Below are 27,820 nucleotides of genomic sequence, written 5' to 3' on the forward strand. Positions count from 1 at the left end.
AAAATCTATGACCAAACGGGAGCGAATCATCTCAAGAAAAAAAAATGAGAAAAAGAGCGGCAAATAAAAAAGAAAAAAAGTACAGATTAATGCTTTTGCGTGGCAAATTAATAAATCATCGTCGTGTACTTTTTTTTTTCAATTTAGGTGTCAATCGTCAACGTCAACTACGTAGTAAGAGCTCGGTCTCATGATTAAAATATCACAAGTGTGTTTTCCATTGCATAATTGATTATATTCAGCAGAATATTTCTTATTTCCATGCCATCAATCCTTAAATGATGTTTCGCATGTCAAATTTCATGTCCAAATGGTTTGCATCTTCACTCCACAGTCGCAACCAAACACAATTGAGCAAAGTTTCAACAGGGATATAATTTGATACTCAATATTAAGCAAACGCAGGATAAACAGACAGCAATTAAGAGAGAACTAATATATTAAGACATTCAATAATCGTCAAAGTACCCGCCGCTCTAGAATGCATAGACACTATACATTTCTCTAAATCTAATTCTATCCTGCAAAACTGTTTTTTAATAACTGTGGTGCCTAGGCCAGTTAGAGCACACCTCGACTAATTCTACAGGATACCTGCTACCTCCCACCAGCAACTAGTACTAGATAACTCTATCCACCACCAAGGGTTGGATAGATGGGAAGAAATCATATCGTATTTTTTGTCTCCGCTGGAATTGAACCTGAGTTATCATGGTTCTAACCCACTTCATTGACCATTAGGCCACACCCTTGCAAAAAAAAAAAAAAAAAAAAAAGCACACGATCCTACTAAATTGTTACCGGTAGAATTCAAAAGAATTCGAGAGTGCCAGTTATAGTGACCGGTGGATTTATATCAATTCGAGTAGCCTTCCCTTGTGAAAGTAATTGTGGCAGTGTATTGGTTTCTCTGGCAGCAACTCCTTCGCGGGTCCATACTGTGACATGAGGCCATTGGTTTTCGGAATTGACCTTTTCACCTTCAACGGAGCCAGGCTCAGCTTCCAGTGCAGCTAGTTTTTCGGAGAACAACAAAGCAACCAACTCGACCGGCACCTTTTGGTCAAGAAAGGAAGCGTATAGGGCAACTGCAGTGACACCGTGATTTCTCTTGTGAGCCAAGGTCAAATGGGCCTTCTGAATGCAGCTCTCTAAGCTTTTGTCCTTCAAGAAAGCACCAACTTTCGAATCTTTCTGGGCTAGCTGTCCACAAAATAATGACAAGCATGAGATAACATAGTTGGGTCCTTTATGCGAATACTTTATTCATATGAAGGACTTTTATAGCTTGTTTGGCCAAGCTTTTAAAATCTGCTTATTTTGAGAAGTGTTTTTTTCAAAAGTGCTTTTCAAAAAAGTACTTTTGGTGAGAATCGGTTTGTGTTTGGCTAATTATATTGAAAAGGACTTTTGAGCAGTAATTAGTGTTTGGCCAAGTTTTTGAAAACTGCTTCTAAGTGTATTTTTCTCAAAAGTGCTTCTCAGAAAAGTGCTTTTGGAGAAAAACTACATTTTTCTGCTTCTCAAAATCTGCTTCTGCTTCTCCTCAAAAATACTTTTTTTTCCTTCTAAAAGCTTGGCCAAACACCTCAATTTTTGGCCAAAAGCACTTTTGGCCAAAAAGAAGTACTTTTGGCCCCCAAAAAAATCTTGGCCAAACAGGCTATTAAACGAAATGCAGAAATTTCAGATGAGATAGGAAATCACTAAGATTGAGAGGACAATAGAGCGGAAGCAGAATATTTGCTTTTCTCGGATAAAGAGATTATTAATTGAACGAAACAGAAGGCAACAATCAGATAAACAAGAAAGACTATCATTCTCTTCAACCTGCCAAGAAAACAATTTAGCCACAAGGAATAATATATTGTTTTGTGCACAAACCCTTAAGTATGATAAGAGCATAGACCACTAACTACAACTAGCAAGATAAAAAATTTCCAGCCATCAAAGACTCCATAAGTGCAACTTATAAGTTTGCAAATTTACTTACATCATTCAGAAGACCTAGAACTTCTGGAACTGGCAGGCTGACAGCAGCAAACACAATAGATCCTAGCTTCCTCTTCTCAGAGGTAGGTGCTGCATACTCGCCCCTTGCAATAGCTCTAAGTTGTTCCAAGACTTCTTTAACAGCAAATTCAAATGGAACCTGAAATAGAAGTTTGCAGAATCACTAGCCAAATATTTTCCTACCAAAATGTGGCCAATTTCTTTCGAACTGTCACTACTCTTCTGTGCCTTGGGGTTCACGGGGGACGGGGGGACGGGGGGGGTTGCTGATCATGGAATATTAAATCATCCAACTAACCCCAATAACAGAAAGGCATTGCTCATGCAGCATGTATGATCATCTTTGGCATACCAGCTCACTTTAAGGCAAGTAATTCATTCTTTTTCTACAGACATGGCTTCCTACCTAAGCCACTCTTTCCTCAAAATTCCTACTCCCTCCCCATGTCAAAGAAGAGTTACATAGAGAAAAAACACATATGTGCAAACAGTGCAGGTAAAGAAGCTTCTGTGCTTTGTCATTGGCTATGTTATATGGACTCGTTTACGGGTATATATATCCTATATGGGTGAGTCTAAGTATCTGGTATGGGCGCCAAATTTGTTGCTGATTTTTGGCGTATTTGAAGAACCCACACAAAGTACCCCCAATCTTTACCACACAATTCCTACACATGTACGTCAATTCAAATAAAGTATGCATGTAGTACATCTACGTGTCATGGGTAACATCTGAAGTGAAGGGCTTGAATAAAATTATAGCAATCATAATTTTATTTCCAGTAGAAGGTAAGATCAGAGAATTACGTGCCTTGAGAGATCTAACAGCACTGAGCTAAGCTGCACAAACTTACCTGTATTGAATTGAGATAGTCCGCATTTCCAAGTAGAATATCCCTCAATTGCTTCTCCCATTTCACCCACTCTTTTGCATATGTCCCTTTTGTAGACTCCAATCTACAGGATTGAATGTAAAAAGTCACACATAACGAGAAAAACTCATTAGTAACAATCAATCAACTCGAAACACCATTACCTTAGAACATTTTTAATCAAGAAAAAATTTGTATATATAGGATGGTGGGTGAACTTAGCTTTTGGTCATGAACGTATCACTCAAATACCCAAAATGAACTTTATCAATGTGTAACCAAACATCAGACTTTCTTGTCCTCCAACTACTAATATCGAGGATTCTACATGGTTGAGAAAACACATCTTATAGCCCCAAAAGAAAAAGCATATAAGTGGTCTTAAACCTACTGAAACATGCAGACAAAATGCAGGCTCATATTCATGTTGCAATTAATTTAGTGCACTATATTTGTGTATACATGCGTATGTGGTGTGTGTATACATACATAAATGTGGAATTTAAAGTTATCATTAGGCAATAGCAATACAACACAGGGAAAAGGGTCAAATATACCCCTATACTTTCGAATATTGTCTACATTTAACCTCCGTTATACTATCCGGTCAAATTTACCCCTATCGTTATACTATCTGGCCAAATTTACCCCTATCATCAGCAAACATTTAAAAATTACCCTTTGATGTGTCAAGTAATCCAAAATCTCCCAAATTCCTTTTATTTAAATCACTTGTTGTTCTTCTTGCTCCACTATTTTCAGAAATTACTATTGATGTGAATGCTAAAGTTACTAGACTATACAAATTATTCATGAATATTTTTAATTACCAATGCACCCACTTCTCTATTGTAATAATGGGATTGGAATTTGTTTAATTTTTTTATTTTTATTTTTCAACCATATACACACTGTAGAATTCAGTGGGTCTATTTATTGTGAATTATATGCAGCTGATCATTATGTATATACATGTATATTCAAATATATTTTGTCATTATCTGGTTAGTATAAAGTTCGATCGACTAACTTAAGAGTGCACAATGTGTAGGCATTTGATTAAAGCAAAGTTGAATTCGATAATGTAAAGTCTCCGAGGAACTTCAACTTCAATCACTAATACTTGCAAAGTCCCCATACATTTGGTGCAACGAATTCATTAAAATTGGGATGTTGTAAATACTTTTAGAATTTAGACAAGCTACCTAATTTAGATTTTTCAAATAACTATACTTCGTTTATTAACTGTTGTATTATTTAATATTTTTTTTCTCTTATTTTTTTCTCCAATTCAGAAAGCATGTAAATGCCAATTAATTCGAAAATAGTGGACCAAGAAGAAGAATCAGTAACTTAATTAAAATGATTTGGGAGATTCTAGGTCCCGGTCACCTGACGGACTGAGGGGTAATTTTTAAAAGTTTATTGATTGTAGGGGTAAATTTGGCCCGATAGTATAACGGTAGGGGTAAATTTGGCCGGATAGTATAACGGAGGTTAAATGTAGACAATATCTGAAAGTAGAGGGGTATATTTGACCCTTTTCCCTACAACAAAAGCAGAATCGTAAAAATGAGTTTCACAGCTCCGGATCATGCTCAGATTACTCAGTAGAGTCAGGACACTGGAAATCAATGAGCATATCAGATTTTCACTAATGCTTTTCCAGCCTATATAGCCCCCTGATATCCATCTTTTTCCTGGCCATATGACGCTGGAAACTTCCCAATGCCATTAAGAATCATAGAACCCTTAAGCCCTAAATTTCTGTTACCCCTGATCAACCCCAAATCTGTGCTGCTTTGAATCATACAAACCATCCTAAAGTTGACAGCAAAGCAATAATCAACAGTCAAACAACAAATGGAAGGGCTCACCATATTCAATCGACTAAAGGAATAAGAAAAGTATTTGCAGCCAAAGAAAGAGGGAATTAAGGTCCAATATTTGGACTGGCAGAATAATTGTTGTAAGCTGTAATATTTTTTTAATCTTCTCCACTGACCAGAATTATCAAGCTAACCATTAACTATCAAGACCTCTATGCATCATAACAGAACGTAGTCATCACAAAGTTAAAAGAGTTGAAGCCTCCCGTATGAAGAAGTTGGAAGAAAGTTATCACACATAATATCCTTACTTTTAATAAAGCATTCTGGAGAAAGAAGTGGAATTTTCAAAAGCAATTCATAATTGCTTCAACATAAACTTTTACTTTGAAAATATCTAAGCTGAGGATGTAATAGAGAGAGCTCCATATGGTGCAACATATAGGAAGGCATAATACTATTTCTCATCATGAACACTATAACTCAAATGCAAAAACGGGGAGAGGGTGTGGAGGAACTCATTAACTACACATTTTGACAGTATCTGAATGTAACACTTACCTTCGATGTTTGTTCTTGTGAAGCTTGTACAGATTGATTCCATCCTCAATAATAGACCTCACAGAATCTGGTAAAGGATACCTTCATATGATCATAACAATATCAACAGCAAGTAAAGAAAATGAACAAGGGAAGACCAACATGTCCTAGAATGGAAACAGTTTCAAACTATACAGGTCAAATACCAAATACCGCCGACAGCAATGCCAACAGAGCACAGACTTTAACGATATTAAGGAAGTCATCTGACATGATAGTAGAATATTATCAGATTCCACTGTTACCTGTGGTATTTTGTTGGTTGAATTGCTATAGATAAGTGCTGAAGACATATTTAAGAAAATAAAAGTGTGCTCTCTCTAGTAGCTTAAGCTTTTTGATGAGATGGTTAAACAACTCTAACATGGTATTAGAGCCAGAGGTCTTGGGTCCAACACCATCCATTATCAACAAGAATTTCCACGTGCTTGGCCCGTTCAAAAAGAATCAAGCCCGCACGTGAAGAAGCATGTTGAAGACATAATTAATAAAATAAAAGTGTGCTCCCTCTAACAGCATAAGCTATTCAATGAGATGGTGACACAACTTCATCAATAAGCTATATCACTGAAACTTCTAGTTGTGTCTAATATCCTCTAGGGTTGAACATTGTGGAACACACAGCTCGCTGTAATTAGCATACATGTATTCAAAACCCCAGCTTTATATAAAACAATTGGATTTATAGATATCACCCACTTTCATCTTTTTCTTTTCCTTAATCTTTGCTCTTTTTTCTTTTTGGTCGTGAAGAAAATACGGCGACGATATTGGAGTTTGTGTTCAAAGTTAGCAATCTCCTTCAAATTTTGGAAGGCTGTTTGATATATTGTATGAGTTAGAATTTAAGCTTAACTAAATTAGAGCTATATTCACTCCAGTAAATGAAAGTTAGTGATTAGGTGAAAGCACAGACAACCAGTTTGGCTACATTGTGAAACCGTACTTGATCATTGAATGCCAGTCAGAACTCAGATGCATGTCAAACATCAATATATGATGATACTATGCAGGACCTTTGAGTCATCATGTCTTATACAAAAACAATGGTTGTCCTTACCATCCGGCTGGAAAAATAAGAACAAATTCCATTTTCTTCTAAAATGAGTCTTATGACCAAGCAAATACTTCAATCGAACAACCTAGCCCTAAATTGGAAAAGACCTCACCAATAAATGTAGACATTCAATGTTTGGGGTTATATTAATTTCTCTGTTAGAATCACTTTAGATACTTTACAAATGTTCGTCATTGTTCTGAATGACTTTAGTTTGTTGTTTGTCAAGGAATATGAGAATTAACCTTTCAAGTCTTTTATTTGATAGGTATCATAATACTAAGACAAACTATGGAGAGATAAATTCGTAGAAAATTACAAGTACTTCCACTCAAGTTCAGCAACATTATGCACCCTTCCCCTAGCATAACAAATTACACCAAAACCCTCTTGTTCTAAATTGCATTACAAATATCACACTCGATAGCACGCAATCAAAAACGATTATGAAGAGGATTCACTTATAATATGAAATCAAATGTTATAGCCTTAATCAATTATTGACACTTCCCTTTTTTCTCAAATCATGCTGAAGAGGTCAACATCATTAAGGGGGTTCAGAAGAAAGAAATCTTACCAACCTTTCAGGTTTCAGTAGAGGCATTCTGACAAGTGAGCCAAAACGTTCAATAAGCTCACTCTCGAACTCCTGACGACTCTGAGTGAAAAGCGAACCAACAGAATCAGATACAGATCCCTTGTTTGTTTATTTATTTACTTCGTCAACTAACAGTTCGTACAGAGAAAGATCTCAGATAATCTTGTCAGCTGTTTAAGAATCTGTACCTTTCCCTCATAAAGGTGATAAAACATTAGCAGCACATATCCAGCATTTGGAGATGACTTGTCAAGATTTCCCTTCAGGATCAAGCATAACAGAGAGGTCTGAGGCATCAATATCCAAGTTGAATGGAGTAAATGGGCGAGAGCAGTATACAAGGACGGAGTAATGAAGAGTTAAGTACCGGTCCTACCGGATGATTAGCTCGGTGAAGTACTCGGAATATAAAAATCGCAAGTGCATCAACAGAGAATGGATTGATTTCAGTTCCTGCATGATTAGCCAGACAGTAACTAAGACTCCATGATACACATAGATTAGTATGACCCAAGAAAAAACAAATGAACTTGCCAACATGCAATTCTCTTACTACCACTACCAATATCACTAACTGTGAAGAAAGGTAATCTAGAACATCATTTTGTGCAAGCACCGTGAAGCATTTACCCAATAATTGTTCCCCAAGAAACAAAAACAATATAGCAAGATAATACCGAGTTTCACCAATCTAAGTTAAAGATAACACAACTGCAAAGCCAGGAGTGTAGGTGGGAAGTATCTGCCTCATCTCCAAGAAACAAAAGCATATAACAAGATGATAGAGAGTTCATAACTCTTAAGTTAAACAGACAAGAGAACTGCAAAGTCAGAGCTCAGAGGTCGGGAAGCATTTTCCATGCTTCCACCTGAGTCAGACATTAATTTTTCACTCACCAACAAACAAGAATTGTCAGTAACACAAATCTTAGGAAACATAGTAAGAAATGCAAAATGAAGCCACTAGACTGGGTGAATTACCAAATCAATTGACCCAGCTTTCCATAAACTAAAGCAAACTTGCACGAGAAGCAGCATAATAGGTTATTGAAAATGTATGCAACAGAAACTACAAAAGAACTATCTCTCAAGACCTTCTGAATCAAATACAACTGGAATAGCAGATGCTTTGGTGCTTAGACACATCTTCTCAATCTGCAAAGATGAGAATTACTACCCGGGAACAGTTTAGCAAATACAAAAAATTACCTGTCTCCATACTTCCTCATTTGGTGCATTCTTGTCCGCAAGCATGATTGAGTTAGGTTTTCGTCAGCATTCATCAGCAACTTTTTGCCAGTATCTACCTATTAATATGATGGACGTACAGAGATCAAACTTTGTTATCTGAGAAAAAGCTATCCTTCAAGCAAGGAAAGGAGAGAGAGATTATTAATGAAAGATTCAAGAAGCAGATGTTTGTGGCAAGAAAGAACCAGATCACAATGCAATTAGTTTCCACCTGTATTCAAAGTAAATGCTTGTCAGACAGCTAATAGATATTCCCTCTGTCTCAATTTATTCAAAACTCATAATGTTTAACGTCCTTCTACTTCTATACAACTTTTAAGAATTCAAATACCTTAAACTATTCAAACTTTTAAAATTTGATGTGGTTTTTTCTATCAACTAACTTTCAACCATTACTTTAAAGATATTCTTCCACCATTACTGCATCAATATATAAGGATAATTCACATCTCAAACCCCATGCTTGTCAAATACCATCATACAAGACGAGACGGAGGGAATATATGATATATTGATGACAACCTAACAGCACAAGATACATGGACATGCAAAATCAAATTCATTTATAAATAAGGAACATCCTCAAAAGATGTTGAAAATCACCTCATACCTTTAATAAGATCACCCATTAAACTATGAACTGGTCGATCATCTCCAAGCCCTGCTGAAGCATTCTGTATTTCCTCACAAAGAGCAGATTTAGCACAACCTGGTATTCCTGCAATTTAGCACTGCGTGTCAAAAAAATGCAATATTTAATAGTTGCAGCGTGTTTTATAAACAAAAGAGGTTCATTACGTACAAAACACATAAAGACTCCAGCGTTTATATCAGCAACTACAAGCCAACTAGTAGAGAACATGATAACACAAAACCACCATAAAGATTCAGATATTGTATATAGTCTGGAAATTCAAAACCAGTTCTATCTTACCTGGAAAGAAAACAATGAGACCCTCATTCTTCGCAACCAGGTCTTTGGTGGAAATATTAGGGCTTGGAGGTGCAATATTTTTCTCCGGTTCGAGATCACCCTCTTCATCTTGTCCTTCAACAATGGCCAAGAAATCTTCAACTTTGACATTTCCAGCAGATCCGATCAAAGTCTGATTTTGTGGACTACGTTTTGCATATTGTTCAAGGAAGGGCTCAGCTTCACTTAGGTATGATTTTTTTAATAAGGAAATGTTTACTAGACCAAGGCAAGTGTCAGCTTCACTTGGATATGTGGATGATGATAATGGTTTGTCCCCATATTTTCTGCCTATATATACTGCCCTGGAGAATGTAGTCCTCGTAAGATGCTATACTGGGAAAATAAAAGTGACTCACCATAGAAAATCATAACTTCATGTAATATTACCATTCATCAAGCATCTTGCTGAGTTCCCGTTGCTTGGCTTCTGAAGTATTCCAACTTTTCATTTGCCTAGATAGACCATATTGTTATAGAGATTAATATACATTACCATTTATCATTGAGGATTGATAAGACAGTACATCCAGAAAACATCATTGACATTTTTTTTTGTTAAGTAGAACAACTCTCTCTCTTTTTGAGAGGAAATGCACTTGAAAAATATCATTGTATCACTGAATCAAGTCGGCCATAAAAACACAAGCTTGAGATTGTAAAAATACAGGCTGGTAGTCCCAACACACGAACAAAGGGAAGAATTTGTTAGAGACACCCTAAAAAACTTGGGTTAAACACAACTATTACAAAAACAATGAAGTCTAGATTCACAGTAGTTACACTAGCCAGATTGGACATATAAGATCTTTTGAGAACGATTTTTTTTTTTTGAGAATGTGTTGGACATTTAAGATCTGAAAACTAGAAATTCAACAATAGTTTACCAGCCTGCTAGATTCAACAAAAATATGGCTGTAGAATACCATAAAGTGAAGGCTGATCATGACAAATCATATGAGCATCTTAGAAAATTTAGATAATTCATTAGAACTGTAGCACTTAATTATGTGACGATAAACACTCCTAAAAAGACCAATTAAGATGTGAATGGAACGACTTATAATTATTGAATTATGTCGACTACAATGTAGCAGCAGTTCTATATCCAACAAATTGAAATGCAGACAGAACACATATAAAGCCACTAAGGAATCCAAACCAGATGTTGACCATTGAAGAACAAAGGGCCAACAAGATGAACCTCACCTCAGGTAATAAGCCTTGTAAGCAGAGGGACCTTCTTTGACAAGAGTCGATAAGCCATTACGGATCAGAAAAGTTCTCAAACTGCCCAGTAAAGAAGCAAAAATAAAACGAAATTTCTTTGCTCAACATATGATAACTTTCAATGCAACATAGCATGCTAACCAATTATGTTCAGAATTTTGATCTTATTAATGGACAGCAGAACCGAGTATCATATTACTTTACAAAAAATTAAATTTGAGTTTCCACTACTGTCACTTTCACTATTTCAATTCACTTCGCGGGCTCAACATATAAAGAACCCCATAGCGAAATGGTTAGGCACATCCTGCTTCCAGCTATATGATCTTAACCACGAACTCTGTATCCAACCCCTTCCTCGCCTTTACGTCATTTCGTTGGAAAAAAGTGGTGTTTAAAGCAACTTGTGTGTACCTCTATATTCCATTAGTACTAGCATTCTCCCACAAGTACAAATACCGTGAAACTCTACTCACAAACATTTAAGATGGAAATCACTTAACTTGTTTTTATTTTTGCCTCCACTGAAATTTGAGCCTTGGTCTATGTGGTCGGCCTCCAACTTCATCAACATCTGGCGCACCTTTAAGTGCTCGTACTCACATCATTTCTTTATCCTTCATTTACAACCCAAGAGTCTTTGTCAATACCAGCTAGGAAATATAGTATGATATACATTTAGGTCAGAAGGCCCAAAAAAGCATATGTGGTACCAGAAACCCAGTACACAAGCAGCTCCTCTTTTGGGAAGTCAACAAGCATGTGTGAGTATATGCCATTACTTCTCCATCGTTCTACTTCACCTCTTCTTTTTTTTTGGAAACTGTTATATAGTAATTCTATAAATGATAACAGCCAAGCACTAAGATAATGCTTGTGAGTTACCAGTTCTGGGATTCCTTCCACAAGAACGAAAAGAAGGGATCACATCTGTACACAAAAAGAAACTCTAATCCCGTAGTGAGCTGATGAACTCTAACAGCTGTCTTCATCACTTACATCTCGAATGCTGCACTACAAAGACAAAAACTACAAATATCTGTACCTTCGCAACTTTACCAGGTTGTCTTTCCCTTCAAAACACCTGATATTCCTCTCTCCACGTGACCAAAAGACACAAGCTGGCACTCTGTTCCATTTTCTTTTCAGAGACTTTCTAATACCACCACAGCCCTGACCTAACAGCAAATGTTTCAGATAACAAGGCATCACAAATGGCAGACTGAACAGGTTGAAGAAAAGGTTCCATAGTTGTTTCGCTACTGTGCAGCTGTTCAAAAGATGATTGTTGCTCTCTTCCTCCTTGTTACACAAATAGCATCTGCCACATCATCATTCCCTGTCGATTCAAGTCTCTTTGAGTAAGACAAGCATCGTGAGTGCGCCGCCACATCAAACATGCTACCTTGTGAGGGGCATATGGTTTTCCATAACTGTTTGTGGCAACTGAGATTACTGGGCAGCTCTTTGTTCCACCGTCTACAGCATGAGACACTGAAAAGGAAAAAAATTCTGTTGCCACCTCCATCTAAGATGATCTTCTTCTGCATTTACCAGTGTTGTAAATAGCGAGCACTACGTCGCTAATAGTGTGTGGCGAGGCGAGGCGAGGCAGCTGCGCTTTTTTGGTCTGTTGCGAATCAGAAAAGGCGAGCGCCTCTGCCTGTGTAGCCAGAGGCGCTGCGAGGCGACGCTATTTGAAAAAAACAGAAGAAAAGGCAGCGATTTAGATTAAAACACAAAATTAGGGCTTGGGTTTCACTTCTTCTCCTTCAGCGACGAGCAGCGACCAATTCTCAACAGAAAAATTAGGGCTTCATCATCTTCTTCTTCTTCCATCATAAGCCATCAGCACACTAACTCAAGTATGTTATTTTCTTCAGCACACTAACTCAGGTATGTTACTTTCTTTTCTTTCCTTTCTTCTTGTACTTTCTTCTTCTTCTATTTCAGCTGTCTTTTTTTTTTTTCTTCGCTCCGGTCGACTTCACCATTGATGTCTTCATCTTTTTTCTTTTTCTTCTTCTTTCTTCTTTCTTCAGTGATCAACTCTTTCTTCTTTCTTTGCTCTGTTTTTCTTCTTCCTTCTTTGCTCTGTTTTTCGACCAGAGCTCTGTTTTTTTTTTGGGTTCTGTTTTTCGACCAGAGGCAGAGCAGAGGCAGTAGCCCTTTTTTTGTTTGCTCTGTTTTTTCAATTATAGACTTATAGTCTTATAGAGTATAATTAATTGCATATTGACTTGATAATTTTTTTTCTATAAAACAACATTTAAATGGCGTCATCCGATAGTAATATAATGCTAACATTCATGAAGTTGTAGAATTTGAAAATCTTGAATAAAAATAGATGTTGCTTGTTATAGACTATTATTAGACTTTAGTTTATGAATCTACTATGACTATCTATTGAGTCTTTAATTTTTGAATTGATATATTTATTAATATATTATTGTTATTGAGTTTTTAGTTATATGTATATAAAACTTTATGTTTTTGTATAAATTGTCGCTTCACATCAAAAAGGCGAGCGCTTCGCTGCGCGCCTCAGTGAAGCGGGCCCTGGTCGCTATTTGTCGCCGCACGCTATCCAAAACACTGGCATTTACTGACACCTGCTTCAGCACTATTAATAAAAGGGCCGTCCTTTGTACTTCCCAGTCAAAACAAAGTCTTCTAAAGTTTATGCGCCAACTGCTTCCATTCCAAGATTCAGAAACAAAGCTTTGAGAAGCTAAAAAGATCATTACATGCTATCATAAGAGAGTATGACCATTCCAGGAATCCTACCAGAATCTTGTATTCCTGCCATATTCAACATTAATTTTTGTATAAGCTTCGAACACTGGCCATAAACTGCAAATGTGTTTCCATAGACACAAAGCATGTGAATCGATAGTGCGTGTAATCAAACTCTCTGTTTAGTGTTTACAATACTTAGGAGAGATCACTCTTCTCCACAACCCCCTAATCTCCTTGTCATATCTCCACAACCATTTCATTGGTTGATTATGTACATTCATGTTTTCAATTTCGAGTCCACCTTTTCTTTTATCTTGAAGCACCCTATCCCATTTCACCAGATGAAAGGCTCTCTTTTCTTTGTTTCCATTCCACAAAAAATTCCTTCTGACCTTGTCAAAATTCTTTCACACTTACTGTCATGGGATACAAGGAGATAAGATAAATGAAAAACTGAACAGGTTTGAAAAAAAAGCCCCATGGATGTCTTGCTATTGTGTCCATAAGAAAATATTCCTTCATGCTTTTAAGATCATGGAGCTTCGTTATTTGAATCCTACTTTCACACACCATCTTTCTGCAATTTCTTTATAATTGATACCATATTTGTCACGACCCAAACCCATGGCACGTATTGTCCGCTTTGGGCCTAGGCCCGCACGGGTTTGTCTTTCGGGTTACGCCACCTCAAGCCCCAAAAGCGCGCATACCATGTGAACTTAACTCATGCCTTATATAGCTCTTCACTTTCCTCTCCCATTCTGAGGTGAGATTCGCCTAAGGTGACATGTGCACCCCTTCTTCAGAAGCTTGCCAGCCTAGAAGCCTGTCAGTCCTGCTTGACCCGCCCTCATTAGTCCGCCCTCTGTCATGGGCATCACATTCACCTCTTGGGACTCAGCGTCCTCGCTGAAGTTTGCCTCACCAACATACTGAGGGAGATTCGACTCTGATACCATATTTGTCACGACCCAAGCACATGGCACGAATTGTCCGCTTTGGGCCTAGGCCTGCACAAATTTGTCTTTTTGGGCTACGCCACCTCGAGCCCCAAAAGCGCGCGTACCATATGAATAAAGTTCTTCACTTTCCTCTCCCATTCTGACGTGGGATTTGCCTAAGGTGACATGTGCACCATTTCTTCAGAAGCTTGCTAGCCTAGAAGCCTGCCGATTCTGCTTGACCCGCCCTCATCAGTCCGCCCTCCGTCAAGGGCATCAAGTTACAAAACCAGAAGATTACCCTGCAGTGACATGATTAATGCAGTATCACCTAAGCTTTTTAAAAAAATTAAGTAGCAGGTTCCACATCTGGAGGTGCCCCTTCGTCATTTCCTTTAAGTTTTAGCCTTGAGACATACTCCGCCCTGGAACCCACAAACTCTGATTTCTCATATTGTCAATCCCTGGTCAGCATCATTTGTGGTTGAGACTAGGAAGGTATCTAACCATCTCCGAGCGGCCAACTTTGGTTCCAGTATCATATATGTAATTGTTTTGGTTATAGTTGGTATCACAAAATATTGGAAACCTATTTCATCCACTGCTCTATTCTGCATGAGCCATGCATTCTGATATAACAATTGAATAAAAAGATAACTACAACTTGAAAAAATATGCCCCTAGTAGCAGCAGAACGACCAGTTTCAACTCGCAAACAGCAAGAGTGACATCAACTCATTGTTAATGAACTGCATTACCTTGTAAGTAAGAAAATTCAACTTGACCATCAGATTTGCATCTTCTTCTTCATCAGCTAAACTAATGACCTCTTCTTCATTTTTTACCATATGATTGCTACATCGTACCATTTCAGCAGCTTTCTCCTCATTGTCCTTGAATAAATCCAGGTCAACGAAAAAACCTGTGAAAAGCTACATCAGCAACTCACAGTGCAAAAGGTGATGCTATGAGTCAGAGGAGGGGACTCTCACTGAGTGGAGACTACCCTACCCTTCTAATGAACATAAAAGAAGATAGGTGGTGAAGAACTGGAAAAAATGAATGAAGATATCAACCATGAAGCAGGAAACAGAGGGAGCGGGAGGGATAAAATAGAGCTCTAAAGCAGATAATTTTCTGCAAACTGCTACTTTCAAGGTTCATGACCTAGAAGACCAGAAAGGTATGAGCATTGGCAATTTAACTTTCTACTTCTTTATATCTCCACAGAAATAATCATGAATTTTCTGAGAGCAAATATTCAGCTAGCTTTTCTACTTTTTTTTTTTTGATAAGGTAAAGATTTTATTGATAAAAGTACCAAGATGGTACATAAGATTACACCAAGATCAGACAACACTTATAATAGCATACTTCCAGTTACAAGTTGCTTAGCACATCCAAAAACTCCATATATTGATCTAGACTTTCAACTAATTCTTACACCAAAAAAATAAATTTTGAAGACAAGTATTGTGCATTCTAGCAATGTGATTCCTCTTGCCCTCAAAGCAAACATTGTTCCTTTCTTCCCAGATGGTCCAGAAAATGCATAGAGGGATGCCACCAATTCGCAGAATAGGTCATAAACTATATTTACTTTTGGAATGAAACACAAAAATCAAATGCAGATCACTGATGAATTGGTTGATGTCCTAATAGATCGTTCAGACATGATGACTATGCAGGTCTTTGTTCCCCTAGAGGAGAGTCTTAAAATTGTCCTTGCATTAGAATTTTATATGCCTTTTCTAATACTACAACTTTGTTCTTAAATTGGACTAACAGAAAGTTTCACGTCATCTCAAGCACCAGCAATGAGACTGCTCATTTACTACCAGAAGAGAAAGAAGCATCCTCTTAACTCTATGGAGAATGAATAGTTTTGGCCAAATCCCTGACAAGTCCTCTTAGTAAACTAAGACAGAAAACAGTGTCTCATTTCAAATGAACGCTTTACACGTTAGCAACATCAAAAGGCTTTACAGGTTAGCAACTATAACAGCTAGCAGATCAGTTAAAGTTTTGGCTGAGAAGAATAAAAGAACAAACATTACCTCGATACAAAGGCCACAATCCTGGATTGTCCCTGACATGACAAGAATTTCTTTAATCAAGAAAATCACACGAGATATGCAGCAGTATCCAAAAGGTAAACATTATTTTGCTGGAATATGAGAAAAAGCGGGGTGGGGTGAGAAATTTATGTTGAAATAGTTCAAAATAGACCTCATCTCTTTCTGGTAAAGGCGGAAACCTGAATCGCTATGTACATGAATCAACATTTTGAAAGGCAGGTTGCCACTTGATAAATCATTAACTTTATGGAAGTTATAGTAACACTTGAAAGCAACAGGAAAGCGCTTTTCGCTCATCAAACAAACCATTTCCTGAAGGAAGTGAATATATACCAAATAATGGTTAACAACATTGAGACTAAATAGATAACTAGAATCTTATAACAATCAATCAGGTTTTTGGGATAAAAAAGGGTGACAAAGAAGTTAAGCCACACACCATGACACTAAGACCAATTCACGTAGTTCCATGAGCTTAACCAAAATGTCAGTAATTTATTTCTAACAATAAGAGAAAAGAAGAACAACCAGTGTATGCTGAATGAGAATATATTAAGTGATGATAAAAGAATGGACCAGTTTAAGAGAGAGAGAGAGGAAGAAACCAAAAAATATGTATGAAATAAGAGATGCATAAAATTAGTGAACAGCACTATTCCTGTCCCTGAACCATGCTCAACCTCATGAAGGATGAGAGGATGGTGTGAAGAGGGAGACGGATTCATTTATTTAAGATATAAGATAGAGAATCAGACATACACATAGATTTAAAAGTCACACTAAATTAGAGAGCAAAAGTAAAGCAAGATTAAAATATCAACGCCAAATTTAAAAGAAAATAGTACTCCTCCCTTAGTTAAATTGATTGCCGTGCTTTTCTTTTTGAATTGTAATCGAAGTTCTTAGATTTCTATTATTACTTGTTGTTTCTTTCGCTTCGGTTTTCTGATTGGTTTACCGGTGTTGTTGCTTGTTGTTACTCCTTCCTTTTTATGTGTCCTGAGCCGAGGGTCTACCGGAAACGGCCTCTCTATCTTCTTAAGTTAGGGGTAAGGTTTGCGTACACACTATCCTCCCCATCCCCCACTTGTAGGATTAAACTAGGTTTGTTGTTCAAAGTTCACTTCCGAATGGAACACCCACCAAAATACAATGAAAACCTGCATATTCCACTTTGCACCTTAGAGAAACCCAAAAACACTAATGACTCATCATCTCACTCTGGGAACCACAACCATAGAATGGTTTCCAAATTAAAATTCATGTCACACCAAACATAACATAATTAAAAAGGGAGAGAATATAGGAGTAATGCTACGAGATTGTAACAGGAAAATATGAAATATGTAGTTGAGTATTTGAAATCCATGGAGTGTGCCAAAAACGCCAAGCCAGCTCAATGTCCAAGTTACAAAACATTTTCTTTGAGAGAGCAGTTTTCTCACTTTCTGATGTCTCCAAAATTACTAGAATTGCAATGTTTTTCCACTACTGTTTTTGAGCACCGCAAAAATGCATGGAACCAAGCAAAAGTTGCAGTATGATTTTATCCTCTCACACCGATACAAAAATGCAAGGGTATTCTATGAGTGTAATTAGATTCAGGTATTCACATGTTAATCCAGAATACCGGAACCTCCTTAAACTTGATACTTCCACTATTATACCTTCCACTATCATCTCCTTCACTATTTTTACAAGTGAAATCACCTTCATTGATAAACTTTGGTGAATTTTCCTCTCATATATCTTCCCTTTTGGATGAGTTATCTCCTTTACTATATTTTAGTTCTCCTACATTACCGATTGTGTTCCATACAAGGACAGTACCCACCACGATTTCTATGTTCCATACTTCACCTGCTTTAGTGAAAAGACGCACAACCATCAACATGAAGCAATTAGCAATCATCGTGAAAGCAATTATGCTAAATTGTGGTTTTTTGAACATGCTATAAGAAGAAAGTGATCTGATAAGCCGATTTCTAGGGAAGACCAACTAGGGTCAATATACAAATACTAGCAAGCTATCTCTTGTTCTGAAAACCGGTATTGCTATAGTCTGATTGTGATAACATATGTAAGAAGAGACTATCAAGAATTACATAACCAACAAGCAAGAAATTGATTAGGAGATACATTCAATTGATTCATGTCAGAGATTTTTCCGGACCTTTAATATTCTGGTAGAAAGATCAGCAGAATGTGCTTGTAAGAACTTTGAGACAACAGATCCATCAGCATCTCTTGAATGCAAACCAGATTCTTCATCTCCAAACCAGTCCAAATAATTTGGGCAGAAAGCCGTGCCAGCACTCTGAAGAAGTGCCTTTATCTGCTGCATATGTAGAGTTTAGTACTATGGTTACGAACCTACTCTTTAGCTGCTGAACTGGTACATCATGTGACCAGTGTTGTCAAAGGCTCATTTGGCACGCTTAAGCCCTGAAGCTCAGAGAAGTCCAGGTACGCGCTACGGCTCGCTTAGGTTGTGCTTCAGTGTAGGCAAGGCACTAAGACGTTCACCTCACGGCCCGTAAGCCGTAAGTTTTATCTTAAATAGGGTGATACTAAACAATATGATTGGCAAAAAGATGTTCTACTGTTATGGAAATCGTTTTAGTAAAGTTTCTTGCATTACATGTATAATTTTATTGTTTTTCTTCGTCGTGCATTTTAACTAAACCCACACTTAGATTGTGCTTTGGGCTTAAAACCCTGATAGACCTGAAGCGCTTTTTAATGTTTTTCGCCTTTGACAGCACACTGCATGTGTCCTCATAGAATACATCCATTACCTGCTTTTCTGGTCCATTTGCAGCACATATTGCACGTAGCGTAGGCCCTAGGTCCAAGCCCTCTGGAAAAAAGAAAAACATTTATGCACATGAAAACAAGAAATAAAACCAAATGTCTAGCAACAACAACTACTATGCCTCAAACCCAAGCAACTTGAGGTTGGCTATCTGAATCTTCATTAACTAAGTCGCTCCATTTAGTCTCACCTCAGACCAATATTATACAAAATAAAAGAAAAAAAACACAAGGAATTCTCTATATTATTTAAATCTTTGGGAGGATTATCTACTGATTCCATCAGCTTTCCAGTCAAAGGACCTATGTTCCAAATACCTAGCAAAGTATTCAAAAAAGATTGATTCACATTAAGGACACATAAAAGTAGAGAAAGATAAGAAGCACACAAAACCAAAGAAAATTAAAAGTCTGGATTTGTGGTAACTGCCTCACGTGAATTGTTCGAGAGGGGATATTTCTATTTAGATTGGGCCATGACAAAGTTAGTTCCTCTTCTTTCTGTTTAGTTTATCTGATGTCTGAGTCCTACTTGAGCCACTTCAACATTGAATCCTCATGGCTTTGTTCGTATGATTGATTGAAATAAACTCCAGATGTACTTGAATTTTTAAAATGTTCAAAGTTGTTTCTATTTTCTAAAATTTTTGCACTAAAATACAAAATCAGTCTGAGACTTCTATTCACATTCATTCTGGAGATAATACCTTGGAATATGTAATGTTTTAACAATTTATAAACTCCAACGAAAGTATTCATCAAAGATCTAACTATCCAAGATGTACTTAGAATCTTTCTAGTGTACTACAAGCACAACTTTCTGTACTAAAATTATCAGTCTAATTTTGCCCTCTCAAACTCAACAAACTAAAAGCAACTTTGTTAACAACAACAACAACCCTCCCACAAGTGGGGTCTGGGGAGGATAGTGTGTACGCAGACCTTACCCCTACTCGGAGGAGTAGAGAGGCTGTTTCCGATAGACCCTCGGCACAAGAAGATGGAACGAGACTATGCAGCAGTAACAATAAAAGAAACCAGAAAAATAAAACCAGCAACACAATAACCAGGAAATAGAGAGGAAAGCAATAACACTAAGCAGTAATAATGGCACAGTACTACAGACGCAATGGAGTAATATGGATACAACAAGAGCCACTAACATCCTAAGGCAAATCACTACCAGACTAGCTTCCTACAATCTAACCTACAACCCTAATGAAGTACTAAGGACACAATTGGAGCCACTAGCAGCATAGAACAAAACACTATCAGACTAGCCTCCTATCTCCTAACTTACAGCCCTGATACTCGACCTCCACAACTTCCTATCAAGGGCCATGTCCTCGGAAATCTGCAGCCGCCTCATGTCCTGCCTGATCACCTCTCCCCAATATTTTTTAGGCCGCCCTCTAACTTTTCTCATACCCCTCAAGGCCAGCAGTTCACACCTCCTTACCGAGGCATCCAGGCTTCTCCTCCGCACGTGCCCGAACCATCTAAGCCTAGCTTCCCGCATCTTGTCTTCCAAGGGAGCCACGCCCACCTTCACCCGGATATCTTCATTCCTAATCTTATCCAGCATAGTGTGCTCGCACATCTATCTCAACATACTCATTTCTGCAACTTTCATCTTCTGGATATGAGAATTCTTGACTGGCTAACACTCTGCACCATACAACATGGTTGGTCTAACCACCACTCTATAGAACTTGCCTTTAAGTTACGGAGGCACCTTCCTGTCACACAAGACGCCAGACGCTAGTCTCCATTTCATCCACCCCACCCCAATACGGTGTGTGACATCCTCGTCAATCTCCCCATCCCCCTGGATAACCGACCCCAGGTACTTGAAGCTCACGTCTATGTCCGCTTCTCCCGACCCGCCGCTCAACTTGCACTCCACGTATTCTGTCTTAGTCCTGCTCAACTTGAAACCTTTAGACTCAAGGGTCCGTCTCCAAACCTCCAACCTCTCGTTAACACCGCTTCGCGTCTCATCAATCATAACAATATCATCAGCAGTAAAATATACTCTTTATCCTATTAAATTTTGGAATTAGGTTGGGTAATGGAATTGAAGATTGTGGTTGTACAAAGTCTTACTTCTTAATAGAAAAGTATCTAAATGTTCATCTTAAGATTAACTAGTATAGCACCAGCGTGATGCACGGAAAATATAAATCATGTTGTGTGATCTAATTTGTTTGACCACATTATATCATATTGCTTGAATTAAATTTTAATTTCCTTTTTTTTATCCAGTGAAATATGCCCAATAAGAAAATTTTATGAAATCAGAAAAAGATTCATGTGGTTATCAAATAACTTTTCAGTTCCTCACTTTTCTTTATTACATAATCTACTATATTTAATATTATTTCATTTGCTACTATGATATTATATTAGCCTGTTACTTGACTTAATATTTTTGTTAATTCTCTCTTTTTAATATAATGTAGATATAGAACTTTTCAATGAAACTTTTTTTCCATTGTACATCTTCATTTGAATTCGTCCAAAATATAAATTAATTTTTTCTTTATTAGTTATAAATCTATCAATTTTTTTAATAACTGTTATTTTGTATTATATGCCTAGAAGTGAAGTTTTCTCCTTTGACTTTTTATTAAAACTATGATTTTTAAGATTTAATTATTAAAGTCAACTATCTTTTAAATTATGCTTTATTGCTTGGTATTCTTTCATTGCCTATATTTTAAATTTTTGACTTTATCTATTAAGATTTAAGTTACGTGGTGTTTTACATATGTATGATTTTTGTCATTATAACTCAAAAACGCTTTCTGATTTGAAATTCTAATACATCTTATCATATTATATTTTATACCATTTTTCCTCCTTTTGTTCCTCGATTATCGTTATTACTTTATTCGTTGCTCAGTATGATTGCACTATCATGTGAACTTTTTTATTAGTTTGCCTTTGGATTTAATGTCCTTGCTTATTATCTTCTTTAATATAACATAGATAATATAGATTTCTTACTCCTGAGAAAGTTGATTATTAATTTATTACTCATTTACTTGAAATTCATTCATTGTTCTATATCTTTTTATTTTTGACTTTATCTATTATGGTTTTAGTTATGTTTTATTATTTGTATGAATTTTCTCAACATCATTCAAAAGATACTTTCTAATCTCAAATTCAAATAAGTTTTATCTCTATAATTTTATACTAAAAATAAGTTTTATTTTTCTTATCAGTAAGTTTATTTATTTGTTACTTGAAAATCTTTCAATATTCAATATTATTTAATTTTGATTTTATTAATATTTTAATTACATGGTATTATATGTCATCTCAAATTTAAATAAGTCTCATCATTCTATTTTGTTTTTTACTTTTTCTCAATACGCCACTTGGCTTCATATCAAGCTCGGTTACCATTCTTTTAATATAATTTAGATAACTTTTAATATATTATCTTCATATCAAGCTTGACTACCACTTGGCTTCAATTTCAAGCTTGCTTAATTCTTCAATTGTCTAAATTTATCAATAATATATTGAGTATTATTTACTTACTTTCTTTTATTTCTTAAACTTAGTATTTTATGTATAATCTATAACCGAAATAATTTCATAGTTAATACTAATTTTGATTTTTTACTTCGTCCAAAATATATGTTCTTTTATTATTTTGTATAAAATGTATCAATATTATTAATGTTTTTTCTACATTATATGGAATAAGCAATTAGACTTTTCTTCTATTTTATTTTTAATATAAAGTTTGGATTTTTACACTTTTTACTATGTTGCTTGTAATTGTTTCATTATTATATATCTTTTATTTTGTGTGAATTGATAATGACATGCAGGCTGCGAGGCCAATATAAATAGGGGAAGAGAGAGGAATGTATTTTATTTTTTAAATTAGCTCAATTTATTTTGTCTCCCGATTAAAATTTATAAGCTTTATCTCAATTCAAATATTTTTGTATGTCAATTCAAATACATACAAAATGTCGAAATGATATAATCTAATAAGAATATTAAAAATTGTGTATTTTAGCTTTCAATTTCAAGTACATTCTTAGCATTACAAATTGTCTATACAAATCTATAATATAGATATGAATTATTTATCGACATAAAATCTAGTTATATTTTGCTTTTAAAGTGTGAAGTAGCATTTTCTCTATATGATACTTGGCTCGACATCATGCTTCACTATCGTTCTTTTAATATAATAAATGAAGTAATACTATGTGTTGGCAACTTCCCAATTCAAAATAGAATAGGTTTCAGAATAAATAATTTTCAAATAATAATAATTATTGTTTCCGTAAAAAAAAATAGTTAAGTATGTTTAATTTCAAATTCAAAAAAGAGTAACTAATTAGTAACAACACATAATGCATAATTTAATTTTTTAAAAATTTAAATTCAAAAAGAAACTAATTATTACCTAACCTAACTAACTTGGTCCTCAATTGCCAAGTGGCCTATTGTGAGGCTGCCACTTGACTTAATGTGGAGGCTTTTTCCTCTCCTTTTAATAATATATAGATTGTGCTCCTCTTAAATAATTAAAAACACGTGGAGTGAAACAAGTGTCACAAACACGTTTAGATATATTAAGCAGTAAGCTTAATTCGAGGTTCAACTTGGGTGTATTACAGGAGTCTCATACGACTAGGAGATGAATAGAAGATACACGTTAAAAATGGCCACAAGGTGATGTGGGTCACTCTACTTATCATTTAGGCTTCTCTATCCCTTCAAATGAGAATTGCACCACATAACAAAACAATCTTCACACTGCTTCATTTAAGCATGCAAATAAACATCTTAACCCACAGTAAATATCGGTATAGAGTATTTAGTAAGACCATATAGGAAATGATCAGCTTACCACCCTCTAATGGTTGAGGAGGCCACTCTCTCAGTACTCGTTCCATGTGCTCTGAGCTCTCACGCTTTACAATGCGAGCCACAAGGCCCTCCAAAATTTCACCTTGCACTTTTATGTGGTCCTTTGATCCTGCACATTAAACCGAAGTATGAAGGAGGACAACACAACGTAAAAACAAGCGCAAACAACATAAACAAATAACACAGACGTAAGTGAACAGATTAGAAAGAAAACTAATACAAGATTTCCAAAAGTCAATTGCAAAGGTACAGACAATCGCATGAAGATTTACATTTCACTTGCAAAAAGGATGTAAATCTTTTGCAGCAATGAAAATTTAAAAGCATATGAAGCATTGTATGTTAAGCGACTCCATCAAGCTCTAATTAAAATGCTTTTAGAGATCCATAAAAGAACCAGACAAATCAAAATGCATACTGCAAGAAGTAAACAGCAAGATGCCATGAGACGTGGCAATTTTCTGTAGCAGGAGAATGAATCGGACGACGCATGCAAAGGGTAAGAATTGAAGATAGATAAGGCCTTTGATGAGCATAAGAGAGTGAAGAGAAGCTAAGAAGGCAATAGGAAAATCCAAGGGTAAGACCTTAGACGAGTTGTGCCAAAAGCAAAGGCCTGAAGGATTGGAAAAAAGAAATGTATGAGCTAGCATGATAAAGAGATAAGCTCACATTAAATCTTCTTTTTCCTTTCGCTTTTTCTCTTTTGATAAGGTGACAGTTGTAATAAAACATTCATCTATACAAGTTATATACAACAGTAGAAAATCTAGACAGAAATATGATTCTCTAGAAACAGTATCCAATCATCTAGACTATACCTTTCTCAGCCTTTTGGCTAAGATCAAGTATCCAATTATATAGACTAATTGGAAACCCACAGGTGCTATCAAAATTCACAAAAACAAGAAATATCTTGTAGTTTCTACAGAAATAAGTTCCGTACTTCTCCTTCTCTCCCTTCTGAAAGTCCAGTAAAGAATCAAACATTAGAAGGTGTTTGGCATGCTCCATTGCACACCTAAAGACAAGTTATATTCCACAATCTCCACATTACTTGGTAATTGATAAACAAATGACCTAAATCTTCCTCCCACCTCTTACACATATACCATCTGTATATGCTATCTTCTCTTTACTCATATACTCATACGTAAGAAGAGACCCCAACGTTATATAAAATCCTCCATTTTCCTTGGCGTACTTGTTTCTAGTAGGTGTGACAAGATTATAGGTCTTGAAAAAACACGAAAGCTTAACAAATATTTTAAGTACCCGCCACATAACTACACACCCAACACAACAGAGGACTTCATAAGGTGAATGCAACATACAAGATTCTGAATCACATTGGTTTACAGATAACTAATTGGCCATGGAAGCATATATGGAAAATCAAGATTCCCTATAAGGTAGCTTGTTTCACTTGGCTACTAGCAAAGGAGGCTATTTTGACCCAGGATAATCTCGTAAAGAGAGGGATTCCACTGTGCTCAAGATGCTTTCTATGTGGGAAACTGCTGACAGTTGGCCATCTATTTTTATATTGCAGGATAACAGACCAGCTATGGAAGATCTTTATTAGTCTGATTACTGAAGTTCTTCTCAGTTGGGATGAAGCTGCAGCAGAAGCAATAGACAGAGATAGATGGAGGACTGTCCCAGCATGTATTTGGTGGACAATCTGGAAAGAGAGGAATTCCATATGTTTTGAGGACAGAACCAACTCATTGCATAAGATCAAGCTTAATTGTGTCCTGCTTTTTATTTTTGGTGTAATCAGATTTACACAGAAGATACTGCATCAATCCTAGATATTCTTGGGTCTTGCTGGATTCTAGTACAACCTATGTACTGGTTTTATTAATACATACAAAATGTTATCTCAAAAAAAAAAAAAGACATCTATAGACGAATCCATAAACATTAAAGAACATCTCAGTATGCAGCTAGCCAAGTTCAGAAAATATGACGAGATAAACGTGATACAAGGAGATAAGGTAGGCCCAAAATCAAATACAAGACAAGTTATATCAGTAGAACTAAAATCTCTCAGAGATCGATGCAACAAGACTACATCACAACGGAAGCAAAGAACGCCTATAGGCGATAAAACTAGATGGAGTTGAACTAGATATTTGAGTAAGATAAAGTGTGAGATTTTAGAACCTCTAATCTGTACTAGAAAGAACAAGATTTGAATAGAGAAATTTAGGAAACTCATTTGTCGAACCCCAAGTATTTTGAGATTAAGTTTTAGTTGATTGATAGACTTTGAAGGAAACTCTGAAAATGTTCAAATGTAATATTATGTTCTAATTTCACCTTATAAACTGCTTCCAGATATAGGTCATTAGTCTACTTTTTAGAAGTCAAGGGAATTTTCGAAATTGAAAATTTAGGCCATTTTGCTTAATTTTCGTAGTCAAGGAAAATTTGGTAATTTCGCTTTGCAGTAAATTTGCACAGTATTTCTTAAATCTTTATTAGGTCATGTGACCCAGCTACTCACAACAGTGATTTGCTTTGTAGATTATATGACACCATCACAGCGTTATGATATATTGAGGGGTTTAGAATATGCATGCCACTGCATCTAACCAAACTCTTCCTCCATCATACTACTTAAACCTTAAAGTCACTTCTTAAAATACTTTTCCTTCTCCCAAGGTGCAGTGACATACAATAAGTATAATTACAACTTTATATCCTGATGATCATCCCTACTCCACTTTTTTCAAGTCCATACTAACGTTCCAAGCAGTTCTGCACCCAACTCTTAGTCAAACTACATCATCTCAGCAAAGGGAGGCTAGAACTAGAACAGAATACACTCATACAGTGACCTCCTACCAGAAAAAGTTAAAGAGTCGCACCGAACTAGAATGAGACTGCATTAAATAAGGCATAGAAATGCCACAAAAGATGACCAATCAAATGAAATCAGCTAAACAATTTAAAGAAAATGTTGAACTTACCAGGTACAGAAATATCAGCAACTTCGTCAAGAGCCTGGCAAACGGGTGTTGCTGTGCCTTCCTCGCAGAGTGCATCAAACGCAGCAAAGAAGGAAGTTACTGATTTCCTTCATGTGGAAACCAAAGGATCTTTCAGAAATAGACCGTTACTCATACATTTAACAAGACAGAAACAGGCCCATAGTTTTTTTTTCTTTTAATGAGAAAATGTGAAACAACAAGGCTGTGAAATTGACACTCAGAGCAAATAAAAAACATGAAGAGCCGTCCATATACGAGAGACATTATCTTCCAATAATGGGATAAGAAACCATTTTAAGTTAGTAAGAAAGCGATTTACAATTGGGAATACAGTCGCACATGACCTAGCTTTTCATGGTAGCCAACCAGAAACAGTCTTTGTTTTTTGCAGCTATTAGATAGCTTTCAATGTCCTATTACCTTTTCTACAATATTTCAGCCACAAGTCAGTTCTAAATCGCTATACTTTCACTGCCAAACTAAAGGTCATAAACCCAATGGTGGTGTTAGATAAAATTTTTTTTTTTCTGTTAAGCCATCATCAAGGCAGAATGCCGTTGATGTGGGGGGTCCGTTGATGTGGGGGGTTTGGCCTGACCCCTACCTTGTCCATACAAAAGCTGCAAAGTACAAAGAGAGGAGGGGGGCATAGACCTGACCTCCAAAGCATTACTTACAAGACTGTGACATACAGTCTTCAAAAGAAAATATGAAAGAGACTTCACTATACAAGAACACTTCCATAATAATTCAACTAACAAAAAAGTAGCTTTGTCATATCTTCTTCTTATGTTACCTAACTGCCATTTGTCAAGTTGAAAAATTCCTTTCACCTCTTTCAGAAGCTGTTGAAAAGAGTGATAAAAGTTACTAGTTCCACTTGATAAAGCTTAGCAAGAAAGTCTGCCACTTGATTTGCTT

At 36.3% G+C, this 27,820-nt stretch overlaps 1 pseudogene; it reads right to left on the reverse strand.

Annotated features, from left to right (window-relative positions):
- Positions 1–421: 421 nt before the first annotated feature.
- On the reverse strand, positions 422–27,820 carry LOC104096007 (tRNA ligase 1-like; annotated as a pseudogene).

The sequence above is a fragment of the Nicotiana tomentosiformis genome, chromosome 7 (genome assembly GCF_000390325.3).
Source record: "Nicotiana tomentosiformis chromosome 7, ASM39032v3, whole genome shotgun sequence".
Lineage (NCBI taxonomy): Eukaryota > Viridiplantae > Streptophyta > Magnoliopsida > Solanales > Solanaceae > Nicotiana > Nicotiana tomentosiformis.